The sequence below is a fragment of the Molothrus aeneus genome, chromosome 27 (assembly GCF_037042795.1).
Source record: "Molothrus aeneus isolate 106 chromosome 27, BPBGC_Maene_1.0, whole genome shotgun sequence".
Lineage (NCBI taxonomy): Eukaryota > Metazoa > Chordata > Aves > Passeriformes > Icteridae > Molothrus > Molothrus aeneus.
Genome location: NC_089672.1, coordinates 4304524 through 4322002, shown reverse-complemented (window position 1 = coordinate 4322002; position 17479 = coordinate 4304524).

Genomic DNA, 17479 nt, shown 5'->3' with positions numbered 1-17479 from the left:
CCTAAGGAAAGGATTTTTCATAAAAGATGTCTGTGACATATTTCTCCTTTGGGAGGTGGAATTTCTCCTTTGGGTGCTTCCAAGAGCAGAAATGCAGGTGCCTGATGCTGGCAGCCCCTCTCAGAAGGATCAGCCCTGGTTCCTGTGTGCTCAGCAAGGGAGGCTGGTGAGTTTGGGCGTGCTGCTGTCACTTGGTCACAGCAGGGCCAGCTCAGGACAGCAGTGGAGCAGGGGGTGGGCAGGACTGGCAGCCACACTGAGGTGAGTGCTGGTGTCTCAGGCAGCCAGTGTGATGCTCCAGAATCCATCCCTGCCATTTCCCTCTCCCTGAGCAGAACAGGCTCTGCTGCTGCCTGGCCCTGACAGGCGCCGCAGATCCCTCCATCTTTCCCCCTGAACCTCCGTTCTAGAAACCCCAAAATCCACTTTTTCACCTCGTGATAAATTCACCATCATTCCACTTAATTTGTCACGGCTTGCAGGGCTGTGCTCCCCTCACCCCTGCAGGTGCAGCTGTCCCTGCTCAGAGCAGATGGTGTGGCCAGAGCAGGGAGCTCAGGTGGGTACAGGGAGACACCAGAACAGAAACATCCCTGCATTGTCAAAAGTCTGGGGAGACACCAGAACAGAAACATCCCTGCATTGTCAAACCCCGAGGAGACACCAGAACAGAAACATCCCTGCATTGTCAAACCCCGAGGAGACACCAGAACAGAAATATCCCTGCATTGTCAAAAGTCTGGGGAGACACCAGAACAGAAACATCCGTGCATTGCCAAAACTGTGGGGAGACACCAGAACAGAAACGTCCCTGCATTGTCAAAACTCTGGGATGTGTGGCTAAAGCAGAACAGGAGGGACTGCAAAAGCCAGCAGCTCCCCAGGTGTGGGCCCTGTGTAGGGATGTGTGTGCCCTGAGGGCCCTGCAAACAATAACAGCAACATTTAAATGCCATAAAGCTCGTTTTATCACGGAGATGATGGTTTCTGTTGAAGGAGGTTGTTGTGCACGGTTCCTTTGATGGGTCTCTGCAGATAGCAGCAATTATAAAATTATTAACAAACCAATGTGCTCCTTCGCTCCAATTAAATGATAAGAGGCAAAGCAAAGGGGCAGATTTTTATCATTATCAGATTACAGGCCCATATTGTGCTGATAATAAAGCTGGCACTTCCTAATGCCTTACCTCCAATATGGCTCCTTAGATTATTGTTTGGCTGCAGAAGAAATAAAAAGAACTTTGCAAAAGCAATAATAACGTGGAAGTGTCTTTATCACAGGCCATTGCAGGGAGTGGAACAAAAGAGCCCTCAATGACTCAGGCCAATGACAATGAGGATAATGAGAATATCAGGAGAGGGGAGGGAGCCCACACAGCAGAGCACTGGGCCAGAACACCTCCAGCCTGCTCCAGAGATAAAGCCTTGAGAGGGAGTTGGCTTCAGTCGGGGAGGCAGCTCACCGCAGCCTCTGGAAAAGTGAAAAGAGCCACAGCAGGAGGAAGAAAGGAATATTAAAAGCTTTTCAGGGGGTGGAAGGAGTGTTTCTCTCCTATTCTTTTTCCCATGTAAAGTCGGGGGAGGATCCTGGATGCAGCAACAAATACTCAGCCCTTCTTTCACTGCCTGAAATCTGACGTTCCTGAGGTGATAAAATGTAATTAGGCAGTGTAGTACTAATTCAGCTGCCATGTGATAGGCTGAAGGAGGAGAATACCCACTGCATGGGAGGAGAGGCAGAATGAGTTTCCCCTTGCTGACCCTGAAGCAATCATACCTAGAAGCCTGAAAGCTGATTTTATTTTCCTCTCTGCAGGTGAGAGACAGCAGTTTAAAGGAGTCCTACTCTGCCTCTGCCTTGCTATGTGTTAGGTTTTTAGGTGGTAAAATATGTAGGGGATGTGATTCCCTTCCTGTACTGCCATAAATCAGAAGTCGCTCTGGCTGTGCTGATTTACACCAGCCGAGGGTTTGCCTTACCAAAATTATAACAGCATAAAGGCAGTGAGGAGGAAAGGTCAAGCCTGTCATATCTGCCTCAAAGCGTGGTGATATCAGCCATGAAGCTGTGATCAGGGAACCTCGTCATCACCCGATTAATTATTATTAATTATTATTTATTACTCTAGCACCAGGGAGCCCTTGTCACATCTATGTTAAGTCCCCTTGAGCCTGGATCCCCTCCAAGTGTTCTGAAGTCCCTGAGCTTGCAAAGCAAAGCTGCTGATCTTGTAAGAGCAGGTCCTGGAGTTGAATGCTCCCAGGACCTGCAGTCCTCAGAGGACAAGTGCCATAACGTGTGTGCTGCTTGGAGTGGGAGGAGAGGGGTCCTGGGAGGAGCAGAGCAAAGTAAACCGGGCAATAATAGTGCTGTGGAAATGGGGAGATAAAGCTGGAGCTCTGCTTAACTCAGGGACAGCTCCTGGAGCGGGGCTGGGGAGGCCCCAGGCTCGTTATCCATCCCTAATGATCAGATCAAAGCAGCCCAGAGCACTAATTCCAGTGAATTCTGCTCTCATTTTCAGCAGTGTAAAAGTCACCTCTCTGCTGTCAGTGAGCTGGGCTGGATTTACACCCAGTGGAACAGAGGCTGGGGAGCTCTGCACTCAATTCCTGCCAGCTCTTTCCTGAGTCTCCCAGCAGAGACCCCAGAACGAGTGACATTGGCCTTCCTGGGCATCAGAGGGGGCTGATGAAAGGCAAATTAATGTTATCTCTGTGCCAGATCGAGGAGGTGCAGGGCTGTTTCCCTGTCCTGATGCAGCACCAACATGTGCAGCTTTACAGCCCCAGCCTGGTGGCTGCTGATTCTGCTTTCAGTACTGTTATTTACAACCCTGCACACAACAAGCAGCTCTGTTTGATTCATTTGTGTGTTTTTGCTTCCTGGGGAGATCTTCAGCCACCAGCTGAGTCAGCAGAACCTCCAGTCAAACAGGGAGCCTCTGTCCCTGCAAGACACTGAACCCTGTGATGTTTTGCCTGATGGGGGAGAGCCCTTTCCTTTCAGTGTGCCACATCCCTCTGGTTTGTTTCCCATCTTTCCCTGCAAGCAGGAAGCAGCCCTCTTGAATATAATTTCTATTGAAAGCAAATGGTGTCTCTGTCTGATTAGTTCTGGCTTGGGGCTCTATCAACAAGCTCGCTGTTGGTCCTGCCTTTGCAGCCTGGAATATTTTAGGGCACTTGAGCCTGACAGATTCATGTTTATTACATTAAACCGTTCTATCAGTGACTCCCCAAAGTGTGGTTTGCCCAGATGGCAAAAGGCAGCAGGGGAAAAAAACCACAAAGCACCTCCAGCCCTGGTGGCAAAGAGGGCAAACCCTGCAGCCTCACTTGGAGCATTGGAGGGTCTGGTTCTGATTCTGATTCTGGTTCTGACTCTGATTCTGACTCTGATTCTGACTCTGATTCTGATTCTGGTTCTGATGCTGATTCTGACTCTGATTCTGACTCTGATTCTGATTCTGATTCTGGTTCTGGTTCTGATGCTGATTCTGACTCTGATTCTCATTCTCATTCTCATTCTCATTCTCATTCTGACTCTGATTCTGATTCTCATTCTGATTCTGATTCTGGTTCTGACTCTGACACTGATTCTGACGCTGATTCTGATTCTGACTCTGATTCTGACTCTGATTCTGATTCTGATTCTGATTCTGATTCTGACTCTGACTCTGATTTTGATGCTGGTTCTGACTCTGGTTCTGACTCTGATTCTGACTCTCTGATTCTCATTCTGATTCTCAGATTCTGATTCTCAGATTCTGATTCTCATTCTGACTCTGATTCTGATTCTGACTCTGGTTCTGGTTCTGATCTGCCCCTGTCCAGAGCCTGAGCTGCCTCTGCTCCAGGAGGTGCCAAGCTGTGGGAGAAGGGCTCAGCTCATGCACTCTGATGGTGCTGATCAGGACAAACCCCTCTGAAATCGGACTGAGACACAGCCCTGGAGAATGAGGGTCAGCCAGGCAGGTTCTGTGCACACCAGGGACTCTTTGTCCCCTTTTCACCCTGAGCACAGCCCTTCCACCCTTCCAGGAGCTGCATTTCAAGTCCTCTGGGTCAGCAAATAGGGCTTGCAAGACAAAGATGGAGCTCTGAGGGGAAGTGTCTGCTTTTCTTTTATTCTTTCCCTGAGTGGTTTCTGTAACTGCAACTGAACAAACAGAATAAGTCACTTTTCCCCAAAAAAAGCCCAGGGCCTCAAGACAGGGCAGGATTCTGTTCCCATTTCCTCTCTGGGGACATGGTTTCCATTACAGCCTTCTGCCTCACTCTGGCAGCCTACAAAGGTCCTGGAAGGATTGGGAAATGTCCCCTGGCAGCTTCCCCTGCCCAGGAGAGCTCCTGGCACACACACAGGGCTGGCACAAAGCCTTGGGCTGCCCCAGGAACCTCTGCTCCCTGGGAAATCCCAAGGGGGAGAGCTGTGCTCCTTTTCAAAACAAAGGTGTAAATTTCAAAACATCCCACGGAGGGGAAAATACCAGCCCCAACCAGAAAAAATGCTCAGAAGCAATCAGACTGTTTCATTTCAAACCAGCCAGAGTCTGGCAGCCTCCTCCATTATTTTCCTTTCTTGTTTAACATTCAGGATTCTCCAGGGAATTTGCTGGAACAATTTGCTGTGTTCAGCACAGGTCTCCACAGAGCCACTCTAACAGGCAATGTGTGGCCTGGCTTTGTCATTCCGCCCATCCTGTTGTTCTGATGGAACAATCAGAATAATCCTTGATATTTCCCAGAGGTGACCTGTGCTTGGGGCTCCTGCAGGTGTTTTACCTGCCCTGTTGGCAGCTGCACCAAATGGGAAAGACGAGGAGCCCAAGGACTGGCAGGGGCTGAAGGCAGCCAGAAGTGAGATGGAAATTAAGAATTTGAACCTAAAATACTTGTTTAGGTTTTCCTTGTCAGGAAAAGTGAGAAATGCAAACTCCCAGAGTGCAGATGTCCTATTCTGTGAGGGTGAAAATAGTTTGGGGACCTGAGAGCAGGTGGATTCCTGGACTTGATTAGGGCAAAAGGTTGGTGCTACTTATCCCAAGTGAATTTGGTGTGTGGGGCTCCTGGGACCTGCATCTTTACCCTCATTTCATGGATGTAGGGATGACAAGCAGTGGGTTTGGGAGTGCAACATCTCACTGCATTTTCCTGAGTGCCAGGCCTGTTCCTTGTCCCTCAGACAGCACAGCCCTCCTTGCTGCAGGCGGATTCCAGCCCAAACCCAGTCCAAGGCTCTGCTCACAGTCCAAGCCATTTGCAAATTTAAAGAAGGGACAATAAAACTAGATGAAAGCCAATCAGAAACCAAGCAAAGTCCATTAAGACCATCCTTGGTAACTCTCCATTTAGCCTGTTCTTTAAAGAAACTGGGCTGAACATCTGAGATGCGTTTTCTCTGCAGACAGATAACTCTGAAAGCAGAACCCAGACTCCAAAGAGCTTTACGCTCTCCTAAAAGGAAGCAAAAGCCTCTGTGTCGTGCCACATAAGACATTAATCATTAAATGTTAGGCAGATGACTGGGGAAAGAGGCCATTTGTTACAGGAGGGAGAAGAGAGAGTGCAGGGATTTTTTGTGGCTGTGCTGCCAGGAGAGCCAGTTCCCATCTGTGGCTTTGATGCATTGTTTCATAAGCACCAGAGCTGGTTTTGCACAGGAGCAGCTCTCAGAAGCCATCACCTTTAATGCAGAATGAAATGCATTCCAGGAGAGAGGTTTTCTGGGCTATTTTTGCTCCTGGTGGGGAGGGATGTGTCTCAGAAAGTTGCTCTCCCCAGTGCCCTCTGATCCTGCAGCAAACATCAGTTCCTTTGTGGTCCTCGTATCAAGTGTTGCTCTCTGCACCACAGACCACCACTGGGATATTTTCGTCTTCAAAAACTGTTGCCATTGCAGAAAGCGAGCCAGAAAATACACTCATTGTGTTATCCTGGGCAAGAGATGTTATTTTTGTTCTTTATTTCTTCTTTGGTTTGAGTCCTTGTGAGAGCAGAAGCAGTTTGGGCCCATGGAACTTGCTGTTTGTGGGCAGGGAAGAGCGCACAGCACTGGGAAATGCAGCTCCTGTGGGGATTTATCCTGGGTTTATGCTGCTGTGGAGCCACAAGTTCTGGACGTAGAGCAGTTTCCCAAAGGTGGTGCCAAGGCAGAGAGCCAGGCTGGGAGACCTGGCCACCATCCTCCACAGAGTGACTCGGGTGATGTCCCAGGGTGGGGAATTCTACATTTTGCCTCTCGGTGCTTTTTATCTCGGCGGGAGATTCTGTGGGCTGAGTTGGAGATATTGCACACTGCTCTTGTCAGGAGGAAGCTAATGCTGAAATCAAGAATCCTTGAGGCAATTTCCTTACGTGGATGTACAAAGGTCTGGATTTTAGATCAGGGGTGAAACCCCACAGCCCAAAGCAACAGCTCCAAACATTTCACACATAAACACAGCTCAGAAACGTGCTCTGTGTGCCTGCCTCCCCACAAGACACACATGCCTGTGTTTGGCTTTCCTCTGCTCCTCCTTTTATAGCTCCCTCTCCAAACTAAACGAGGAATCCTCCTCAAAGTATTCCACTCAGAGCAGTTCTGCATTTCCTTCTTGTTTTCAGTGAGTGCATGCACTTAACTGCAGCTCCTGTTGAGGAGTAGCAGTTAAAGGCTTCCAGTTTCAGTGTGGTTCATCCCAATCTGGAGCACCAGCCTGCCCTTCCCTTAGAGATGGTTCTGCTTTGGGTGCAGGAAATATCCCCAGAATGCTGCCAGTTACCCTCTGGCACATTTATCTCTCCATGGGCACAATCAAAGCTCTGTTGCTGCTCCACCATCTAGCACAGCCCCTCCTAATGATAATATTTTCCTCATCCTAAAACAACTCAAACAGGCATGACTGAGTAGCCAGCAGGTCAGCTGGGAGTAATCAGGTTTCTGCCTTTGTCTTTGACACAGAGCAGTGCCTGGCAGGCATCTCGGGGTCTCTGCATCACACACTCAGCCATTAATGGCTGGGAACAGTGTCTTGGCTTTCCTCTTAATCTCTTATCACAAGATTAGCTAATGTCTGTGAAGCCCAGGAGGGTTGGGTAATGATAAGGGATCATCAGGAGAGATGGAAAGATAAGCATTGTTCTCGAAGAAGCCCATAGGGTTTCTTGTGAAATAACCATCTCCTGCTCTCTGCAAGGCTCTTCTCACACAGCTGTGCTGGTGTTCACAGGGGTTTTAGGATGAGGGAAGAGATGACAATGTTGACTTAATGTTTAGAAGGCCTGATTTATTATTTTATTAAAATAATTATAATAAAACTACACTAAAAGAATAGAAGAAAGGATTTCATCAGAAGTTGACTCTATTATTGTATTATTGTGTATTATATTTATATTATTATGTGTATTATAATATGTATTATTTTATTATTATATATTATATTAAAATTATACTAAAAGAATAGAAGAAAGGATTTCATCAGAAGTTGACTCTATTATTGTATTATTACATATATTATTGTATTATTATGTATACGATAATATGTATTATTTTATTATATATATTATATTAAAATTAGACTAAAAGAATAGAAGAAAGGATTTCATCAAAAGTTGACTCTATGTTTAGAAGGCTTGATATATTATTTTATGATATATATTATATTAAAACTATACTAAAAGAATAGAAGAAAGGATTTCATCAGAAGGCTGGCAAAGAAAGGAGAGAATGGAATGATAACAAAAGCTTGTGTTTGACTGAGAGTTTGAGACAGCTGGACTGTGATTAGTTATTAATTAAAAACAATTAACATAGACTAATCAAAGATCTAGTAAAAGGGGGAGTAAAAGGGGGTAAGAGAGTAAAAGGCAAGAGCTAAGAGTTTATACTAAGTTCCTGTTACAATACAATAAATCTTCTTCTGTGTTGAATATTCTGATTCTCACTAACCAATCTAGTCCAAGATACAAATCCTACAGCATTTCCATACAGCCTATAAGAATCACTATATTACCACACTGTGTTACATTTTAAACCCTACAAACTCCTCTTTGGGCCCCTTCTGCCAAGCTGGCAGGGTCTGCTCGGACCCTTGGACCCGCCTGCAGGCAGAGGGTGTTGTTCCATCAAAAGGGGATCACCTTCAGCAGCCACACCATTGTTTTCCAGTTGTTCAGTAACTGAGGGATCTCAAAGCTTGCTTTCATTTCAATCTCACTTATAGTTTCCGTATTCTCAAAATCTTTTGCCAGACAATCATATTTACAAGGCTTTCCTGTTTCATCTTCCCCAACAGCGCACCATCAGTCCCTCTGGCAGAGGTGGATTTTTGCTTTTCCCTGCTCCACAGAGGGCTGGAGGAGCGGAGCAAACATCCTGCTGGGTGCCTGTGCCTCTGCTCTGGAGCAGTTTGAGACATTCCTCTCTGTCAGCTGCTCATAACCTGTCTCATCTGAGACAGTCACCCACAGTGCCTGCGCATTCCCAGCTGTTCCACTGGAAAATGAGTCTGATTCCTCTAATCTGCCTCTCCCCACGACTGCAGCTCAGGCTCCCTGGGGCAATTATTTCTTCAGATCTGCTGCTTTGGAGAAGAATCCTTCATACCCTGCAAAGCAAGTTGTCAGGTCTCCAGCAGGGCAGGAAGGGCAGGAGCAGCCATCCTGAAGCAGCTGGTGCCTTGCAACTGAGGAATTGGAAATGGCTCCAAGGTTCCCTTCACATTCTGGTGGTGGCAACACAAGCCACAAAGGAGAGGGGCTGGAAAAGCACTGACTGCCAAACCACAGCATCTCTGGGGTTAGATTTGGGCTGTTCCCCTCTTCCAGGGACTCCAGCACATGGAGATAAACTGGTTCTCCTTCCTCCTGCTCTTCTGCTGTTCTGGGCATGGTTACCTGTGATGGGGTTCTTGGATGAGGGAAGAGATGAGGATCTGACTCCAGGTTTCAGAAGGCTTGGTTTATTATTTTATGATATATATTACATTAAAACTATACTAAAAGAACAGAAGAAAGGATTTCATCAGGAGGCTGGCTAAGAATAGAAAAAGAAGGAATGATAACAAAGGCTTGTGTCTGGGACAGAGAGTCCGAGCCAGCTGGGCTGTGATTGGCCATTAATCAGAAACAACCACATGAGCCCAATCCCAGCTGCACCTGTTGCATTCCACAGCAGCAGATAATCAATGCTTACATTTTGTTCCTGAGGCCTCTCAGCTTCTCAGGAGGAAAAAAATCCTAAGGAAAGGATTTTCCATAAAATGTGCCTGTGACAGTTACCTTGGATCCACTCTTTGGATTCACCCTGTCTGTGCTGCTGACTACCCAGTTCATTATCTGCTTGTAATTGTTTTGTCTTCTCTGATCCTTTGTTCACCTGTGATGAGTGTACAATCAGATTTGCTCTGCTCTGACATGAGTTACAGGCCTTTTGAACCCTGACTGATTAAAGTTTCTCCCTTTTTCAAGTAAATTGGTTCCCATGGAGATGTCCACCAGTGTGGCTCCCTTCACTATCTGAATCACATCTTCCCAGCTGACAGATGGATTGCTGGAGGCTTTGTGGTCATTGTGCCAACCCCAGAAGTTTGGGGGTGATTGTGTTCCCAACTCGCTTTTGTTGTTTTCTGGCACGTTTCTTTTTCCACTCTATATATTTGTGACTGATGTCCAGCCTTCACCCTGACCCTGCTCATCCTGCTCTGAGGGAATATTACTGTTACCTTTTGAGCCCTTTCCTGGCTGATATTGGTGTGAGGAGCTGCCCCAACCTTCCCTGCAGCTCAGTGAGGAATGGATTCCTCAACAGGAGCTGAAACCTGCAAGGCACTGCACCATTGCACCTGATTGTTTTTATTTTTGTACATAAATGTGCAGAGAGCAGTGCAAGCCAAAGAGAAAGTGAAGGATTCTGCTTGAGAGGCTGTGCTGGAAGGGGTTGCTGAGGTGAACCCAGGGTCTCACCTGTGCCCTGTACAGCCTGGAAATCCCTGCCTGGCACCCCCTGCAAGGGCTGGGGTCACATTTCAAATGTGCACAGCTCAACAAGGGTGGATTAAACTCAGCTTCATTTTCAGAGGCTTCTGCAGCCCTTGCCTGGCTAGCAAAAATGCCTGGGAACTTGGCCAGTAACTGTGTTAATTGGCTAGTATCTTGGGTATTTATTGGAATGTCAAGTTGAATCAATAAAAAAAAAATTCTTAGTATGAAACCGAATAATGAAGCTGTAGTAGAATCAGACATTTTTAGCAGAGAGAAATGCTTTTTTATTACTTAAAACAAGCTTAAATTAACAAGTGCAGATAATGATTCCCTGGAGCCAGATAAGGGGTTAAGGATCATTGCTCTCAGTGATGACAGGCCACTCACTAAATCTGGTGAGTGATGTCTCCAGTTGAGGTTTTATAGCTCAGATATATTGTCTCCAAGTGAGTGAGACTTGGTTGACTGGCAAGCCAAACGCTCACCAGCTGACCTGAAGAACAGCTGTCCCCCCTCAGCCTCCACTGGCTAAATGATGATTGGAAACCACCAGCTATGTGACAAATTACAAGAATCATAACATTTGAAGAAGTGGAAAAAGAAGTGGAGTGTGTTCTGGTGTGACCGTGTTCACAGGGGTCCAATGATGAGGGAAGAGACGAGGATCTGACTCCATGTTTCAGAAGGCTTGGTTTATTATTTTATGATATATATTACATTAAAACTATACTAAAAGAATAGAAGAAAGGATTTCATCAGAAGGCTTGCAAGGAATAGAATAGCAAAGAATGATAACAAAGGTTTGTGGCTCGGGCTCTGTCTGAGCCAGCTGGGCTGTGATTGGCCATTAATTAGAAACAACCACATGAGGCCAATCCCATCTGCACCTGTTGCATTCCACAGCAGCAGATAACCATTGTTTGCATTTTGTTCCTGAGGCCTCTCAGCTCCTCAGGAGGAAAAAAAAATCCTAAGGAAAGGATTTTCCATAAAAGATGTCCGTGACATTCTGGAGACACAGAGCTGTGTCCCAAGCTTTTGGCAGAGCAGCTGAGTGCTGGAGTCATTGGGAAGTGAGTGGCACCTGGGCAGGCGGGTCTGGGGTCCTGCAGCAAGACCATGGTGACAGAACAGACTGGGGGTGTCCCTTGCAGTGGGGCAGGACAGACCGGGGGTGTCCCTTGCAGCTCCTGCTTCTCCATCTCCTCCCCTGCCCTGCCAGGGCTCTGTGTGTGTGCACTGGAGCTGCTCTTGCTGAAAATCCACCCAGCAAAAGCAGAGTTTGTTTTCCTTCTCAGCTGATCCACTTTCCCAGCCCTGGGCCAGCACAGTGCTGGTAGCAGAGCACAGGGATGGAGAGAAGAGCCTGGAATTGGCTGGATTTGCCACTGAAGGTCCACCCAAAGGCTCAGCTCAGTTCTCTCCCTGCCTGAATATGCATCAGAGCAGAGTGATGCTTTCCAGAGGGCTCAGTGTCAACGGGTGAGACTGCACTTAGATTAGAAGAGGGATTTCAGTGCAGTCCTGCCTCAACAGCAGCTTTGTGAGGCAAGATGAGAGTCAGTGTGTCATGAAAAGCTGAAAATATCAAACAGCTCTGGCGAAATGAGCATGGCCAGTTACAGCAAACCCTCCTGGAGACATTTGTCCCAGCACAGGTGCCAGAGTCCAGCTGCAGGGCACCAGAAAACCCTGGAATCATTTAGAATCAGTCACATTTTCATCCAAATGTCACAGAGGGGAAGTTTATTTCATGTTTCTGGTGTATTTAATGGTGTCTGATCTTAAAATAAACCTACTAAAGGCTCAGCTTCACCTTGGATTGCAGCTGCCCTGTAATCACTTGCATTGGTAAGAGTGGTTTAATTCATTCACATTTCATTTGTGCCCACACCACGGCACAGGCAGCAGCAGGGAAACGTGGCCTCTTTTCCCACAAGAAACTCTGATGTTTCCACCTCCAAGTGTAATTGGACACTGTTGCAGGGTTTTGCGAGTCCTGTTTGCCTCCACATAGAAGAACAAAAAGTGATTCTTAGCCCAAGTGAAACCAGCAGTGAAAACAGAGCAATTTGCATTGAAACTTGAATTTCCAGAGGCAGTGAGAGCTGCCTGCTCTGCTGTGCAGCTTGGCTGGGGCAGATGATGTGAGCACAGCCCCAAAAGGAGCTGGGGCTGGTGGAACACCCACCAGGGGCTGCTGCTGGCTCCGTATCCATGGGCTGCACGGCGTTTGTCACCTGGCCTGGAAATATTTGTGAGGGAACCCTTATCCCTGCCAGGATTTACTGAGCCTGTCCCACTGTAAACATCCCCTGCTGATGCTGTCAGATAAAAACCAGCCCGGGTAAATCCGGTGCAGACAAGGATACACCAGAGAAACACAGACTAAAGCCTGTCAGGTTTATTTTTATTTATGTTGATTTCTACACACATAAAGCAGCTCTGCAGGACTTTGAAGGAGCCAGGGAGATTCATGTTGTATCCCCCCCGTACCCTCAGGAGCTGCATGCAAAGCTGCACACTGGGTTTTGACAGCAAGGATTGAGCCCACAGCCTCAGGTTAAAGCTAAACTATTTGAGCAAGAGAAACAATCCACACACTGTGAAAAACAGCTTAAAGCCACTGAGATCTGAAATACAGAGAGCTTGAGCCAGCTCTTGCTGAAGCAGGGGGTTTGGCTACCAGGAGATGAGCAGCAGTGGCCACAGAGAGAAACACAACTGGCCCAGACACCATTCTCATCAGAAAAAAAAAATAAAAAACAAATATGGTAATAATTCTTAATAATAATTCTTAATAATAATTCTTAATAAAAATAATCATAATTAATAATAATTCTTAATAATAATGCTGCTTAATAATAATAATAATAATAATAATAATAATAATAATAATAATAATAATTCTTATCTTAACTCACTGCACCTAGTATAATGAACAAGTAGAATGTTCATAATAGAAATTATAGAAATTTGTTTACCAAAGGGTGGTTTCGTAATTAATCAATGGTGAGAGTGTTTAGATTGGAGGACCAATTAAGTCCACCTGTAGCAAACTAAGATATAAAACAGCAATTGCTGGTTTCTTATTAATTATTAATAAGTTTCTTAATAATTATTATTAACCAACCTTATTGATTATTATTTTATAATAATTGTTATATTCTTATTATATTATAAATTATTATATAAATTATAAATCATTTATATAATAATATTTTATATTTTATTATCTTATAGAAACTTAGTAATAATAAGTTTCATATTAATTATTATTAATCAACCTTAATAATTATTATTTCATAATAATAAATTTAGATTTTTATTATTTTCTATATTACTATATAGATTATAATAATATATTATAATTATATATTATTATATAGATTATTATTTATAATCTATATAATAATATTTTGTATTTTTATTCTTTTATAGAAACTTATTATTAATAAGTTTCTAATTAATTATTATTTATCAACCTTCTGTAATTCCGGGAGTCTTTGTAACTGATTACCTGGCCAGGAACCTTTACAAAGACAACCAGCTCCCACCTCTGAGGTCTGCAGGTACCCAGAGGTACCTTTGTCAGGAAAAATGGGTTCCTGCAGCTCCAGGTCCCCTGTGCATAAGTGAGGACTTTGGAGGTTAAAGTCTGCCAGGTCTGGATCAAGGTCAGGGGACCTGCTTTTGATTCTAAAGATTTTAATTAACTTTGTACCACATAGAGCCTGGGCATGCTTGAAAAGAAATATAGATAAATTTTACATTCAAATATTTGAATAGTGTCTATATATTATGGCAGAGGTAAAAAGCCCTGTTCAGGCAGGCTGCAGGAAGAGAAGAGATTTGCATAGTAGAATAATTGGTTTTGCAAATAAATCTGGTTCTTGAAATTTGTAGATTAGCAATAATATGTCTCCAGATGAGAAGGAAAGGTCATGGATGAATAAAGCAACAATTAAACTTTCAGGAGATTATTAAACTAAACACAAACCTGGCTAAATGCGTATGAGAGAATGTCAATAAAGGACAGGAGTGGCCTGTCAGGACTTGTGAGCCTCCAGGATATTAATGTTACTTGGAGATCTTTTCTTCCCATGCAGCTGCTCTTCTTGAAGTAACAGCCTCTGCAGATTCCTCCCTAATCTGGACAATCCATTAAACAACCCAGTTAATTTAAGCCATTCAAATCCAATAAGGCTGGTGTGTAATGCTATAAAACTCTAAACAAAATCCTTGGAGAATTACCAGGTTGGCTGCTGCCCTGCAGGCTCCATCCATGCCTGGAGGTGCTCACAAGGTGGGAGGGAATTCTGAATTTGGGAAAGGTGGGGTTTGGTCTGAGTCTGAAAGAAAAAAAAAAGAACCAAACAAAAAAAAAGCAGAACTTTCCAAATGGGCCATGGAATAGATCTTTTATGACAAGGGGAATGAAAGGTGGTGAGAATTCTCATTTTAAAGTAGTGTCCAGATCACCCCCTCAACTTTTGGTTGAGGCTTTCAGAAAGATCCTAAAATCAAATGTTCCTGAAATTAAAAGCTTGTCCTTTCATGGGAACCTTTTTTTGCAAAGAAAATAAAGAAATCATTTATTTGGAAAAACAATTTAAAACTCCCAGGAGTTGTTTTTCGAGGAGAATGTTCCGTGTTCTCCTTTTGTGCTAACAGAGGCACGGGGCTGACCACGCTCCAGACACCTTCCAGTGCTCTGAGCTTCCTCCCACAGCTGCAGCTGGAAGAAAATCAGATTCAGGAGGTGGTGAAGGCCACGGCCACCTTGGATCTCCCCGGAGATCAGAGCCCTGTGCTCTGTGGGCAGGAGGAGCCTCACGCATTGCCCAGAGCCCCACAGATGGAACCCTCAGCAGGATGGGGCTCCCTGGGCTCTGCCTGTCCTCACCCACCACAGCACCTCTGCTCCCAGGGCAAACAGGGCAGTGGGAGAGAGGAAAGGGAAGATTTCAGTGGTTTTTAATTCCCTGTCTCTCCCAGATCTCAGGAGTCAGGACAAGCTGGAGAAATAAAGGTCCCAGTGGATTTTAACTGGACCAAGGCTCAGCCCCTAACCAAGCCTTCCCAAGCCTGGTGCCCTTGGGGTTGGAAAACCTCCTCTCCCAAGTGTATTTTGCCTCTAAATGCCAGGTGTGGATGGCCCCACACTGTCAATGGCTGCCTGTTGCCTGGTTTCTGAGCAGCTTCTGTCCCTGCCTTCCCTTGCACACAGACAGAGCCTGTAGGGGACTGAAAACTCAACACACACAGGGAGCCCTTCTCCAGGACATGAAACAACCCTGCCAAGACAAAACACACCAGCACATCCCTCATTTTCCCTTGAGGATGATGGAGGAGCTGCCTCTGACAGATGTGAGTCATATTGCTGGGTCAGGTCTGGGAGCTGCTCAGAAATTCACTCAAGGAGGGCAAGAAAAGGATCAGAGGGAGCAATAACTCTCTGTGATGCACTGCTCCTCTCTGGGAGCTCCCAGGGTGCTTTACCAAGGAGGACAGTGTCAGGATCCTTGTTTTAAGAGGGGCATAAATCCTGCAAGGCCACCCAGCCTGCAGTGCCAGAGCAAGGGTGGGAGCCCAGGGTGCCCAGCCCTGCACTGCCCCAGGGCCAGGCTGAGCAGCAAAACCCTGCAAACCCACAGGCCCAGCCTGAAAAACCTCTTCTCTCTCTTCTCTTCTCTTCTCTTCTCTTCTCTTCTCTTCTCTTCTCTTCTCTTCTCTTCTCTTCTCTTCTCTTCTCTTCTCTTCTCTTCTCTTCTCTTCTCTCCTCTCCTCTCCTCTCCTCTCTTCTCCTCTTCTCTTTTTTCTCTTTTCTCCTTTCTCTTTTCTCTTCTCTTCCTCTCTGCAGATCAGGGTGGAACACCTGCCCTGCTCCTCAGGACAGCAGCATGGCCACATCCAGGCTCATTCAGGGCATTCAGCTCCTTAAAAGGATTCATTTGTATGTAAAATTATATCAGCCTTTATTGGCTGTCTCCAGAGACCCTCCCAGCACAGACAGACCTAAACCTTGAAGTGCCATTAATCTTTGCTGTGCTGCTGACCTTCAGCAGAGGATTTCTGCTGTTCTCCTTCCCCTGGCAGCACCTGCAGCAGCTGCTGCTGATCTTCCTGGAGTGGGGAGGACAACAGGGGCTTCCAGGCAGCCTGACAGCTCAACACTGAGCTGCTTTTCCCTGTGCAGGGGATAATCAAGCCCTGGCACAGTGGGGAGGGCCAGGGAAATTCCTGCTGCAGGTCCTGTCAGGGCAGAGCTGCCAGACTGAGCCAAGGCAGTGCCTGGCACAGGAGCTGCCTCTGCCCATGGGTCAGGGGCACCAAGGCAGCCAAAGGTGATGAAAAGGTGAGGCTGAGAGCCAGCAGAAACTCAGCAATTGCTCCACTGCAGGTTTGTGATCTGAGGCTCAGGTGTAATAAAAGTCAATCCAAATTGATGTGTGTCAATAAATGGGTACATCGATGTTAGGGTCTTTAAAGGAGACAGTGGCAAAATCTGTGTTTCTCTCAAGGTTAAAGGGGCCTTTCTGGGACTGGGGAGCCACTATGCCCTCACCTGGTGAGCAGATTTCCCTGGCAGCCCTGGAGGCATCCAGGGAAAGAGGCAACTCTGGAGGGAAACCCAAAGCAGAAGTTGAAGCATGCTGAGGCTCAGGAAATGCTGCTGCAAGGATCTCTGTGGCTCAGCCCCTTCTGGGGGGTGTGCAGTAAGGTTTGAGATGACATTTCAGATATTCCCTTCATTACAGTGGCTGCCAATCCTGATCAAATATGGATTTTTGCCATTTCCCTTGGGATTTAGCCTTTTTGAGGCCTCTGTCAGATTGGAGTTGAATTGGCCAGTGGGTTAAAATTATGGGGGATAAGGAAAAATGGAAAAGATATAAATGCACACACGAGTGTGCACACACACTGATTACCTAAACTTGGCCTGATAGGAGGCCAGGCTGAAATCAAATCAATTTGGCAATTTGCTGTCTCTGTTGAGAGCAGGTGAGGAGTTGGAAACTCTCTGTTTTTGGGAGGAGGAGAGCTGTATTGCTGCTGCTCACGTCAAAGCACATCACATCCCCCTTCTTGCTGGCAGGAGGACAGCAGGGGACACTGGGGCTGTCTGCAGCCTGTCCTGCTCTGCCCCTGCCCTCCCTGCTCGTGCCTCCTGCGTCACAGGGAGCCTTTGCAGGTGCCAGAGCTGTGGCACTGTGTGCAGACAGGAACAGGCTGTCTGCCTGAATTAATCCTCCCCGGTGTGCTCAGGCAGGATTGATCTTTATGGGGTTCCAGGGGAAGCAGGGATGGATGCTGGAGCCTCCTGCCATTTGCACCTGAGGGAAGCACAAGGCACACTCAGAAATCAGCTGGTGCATATTTTTTCCCAAAGCCAAACAGGACCCAGATGTCCTGGAAATCAGCAGACATGCAGAGAACCAGACCAAGGTGCCCAAGCTGAGCTCTTCTAAGGCAGGAGCATCCCTTGGGATGTGCTCAGCAACTGTTCCAG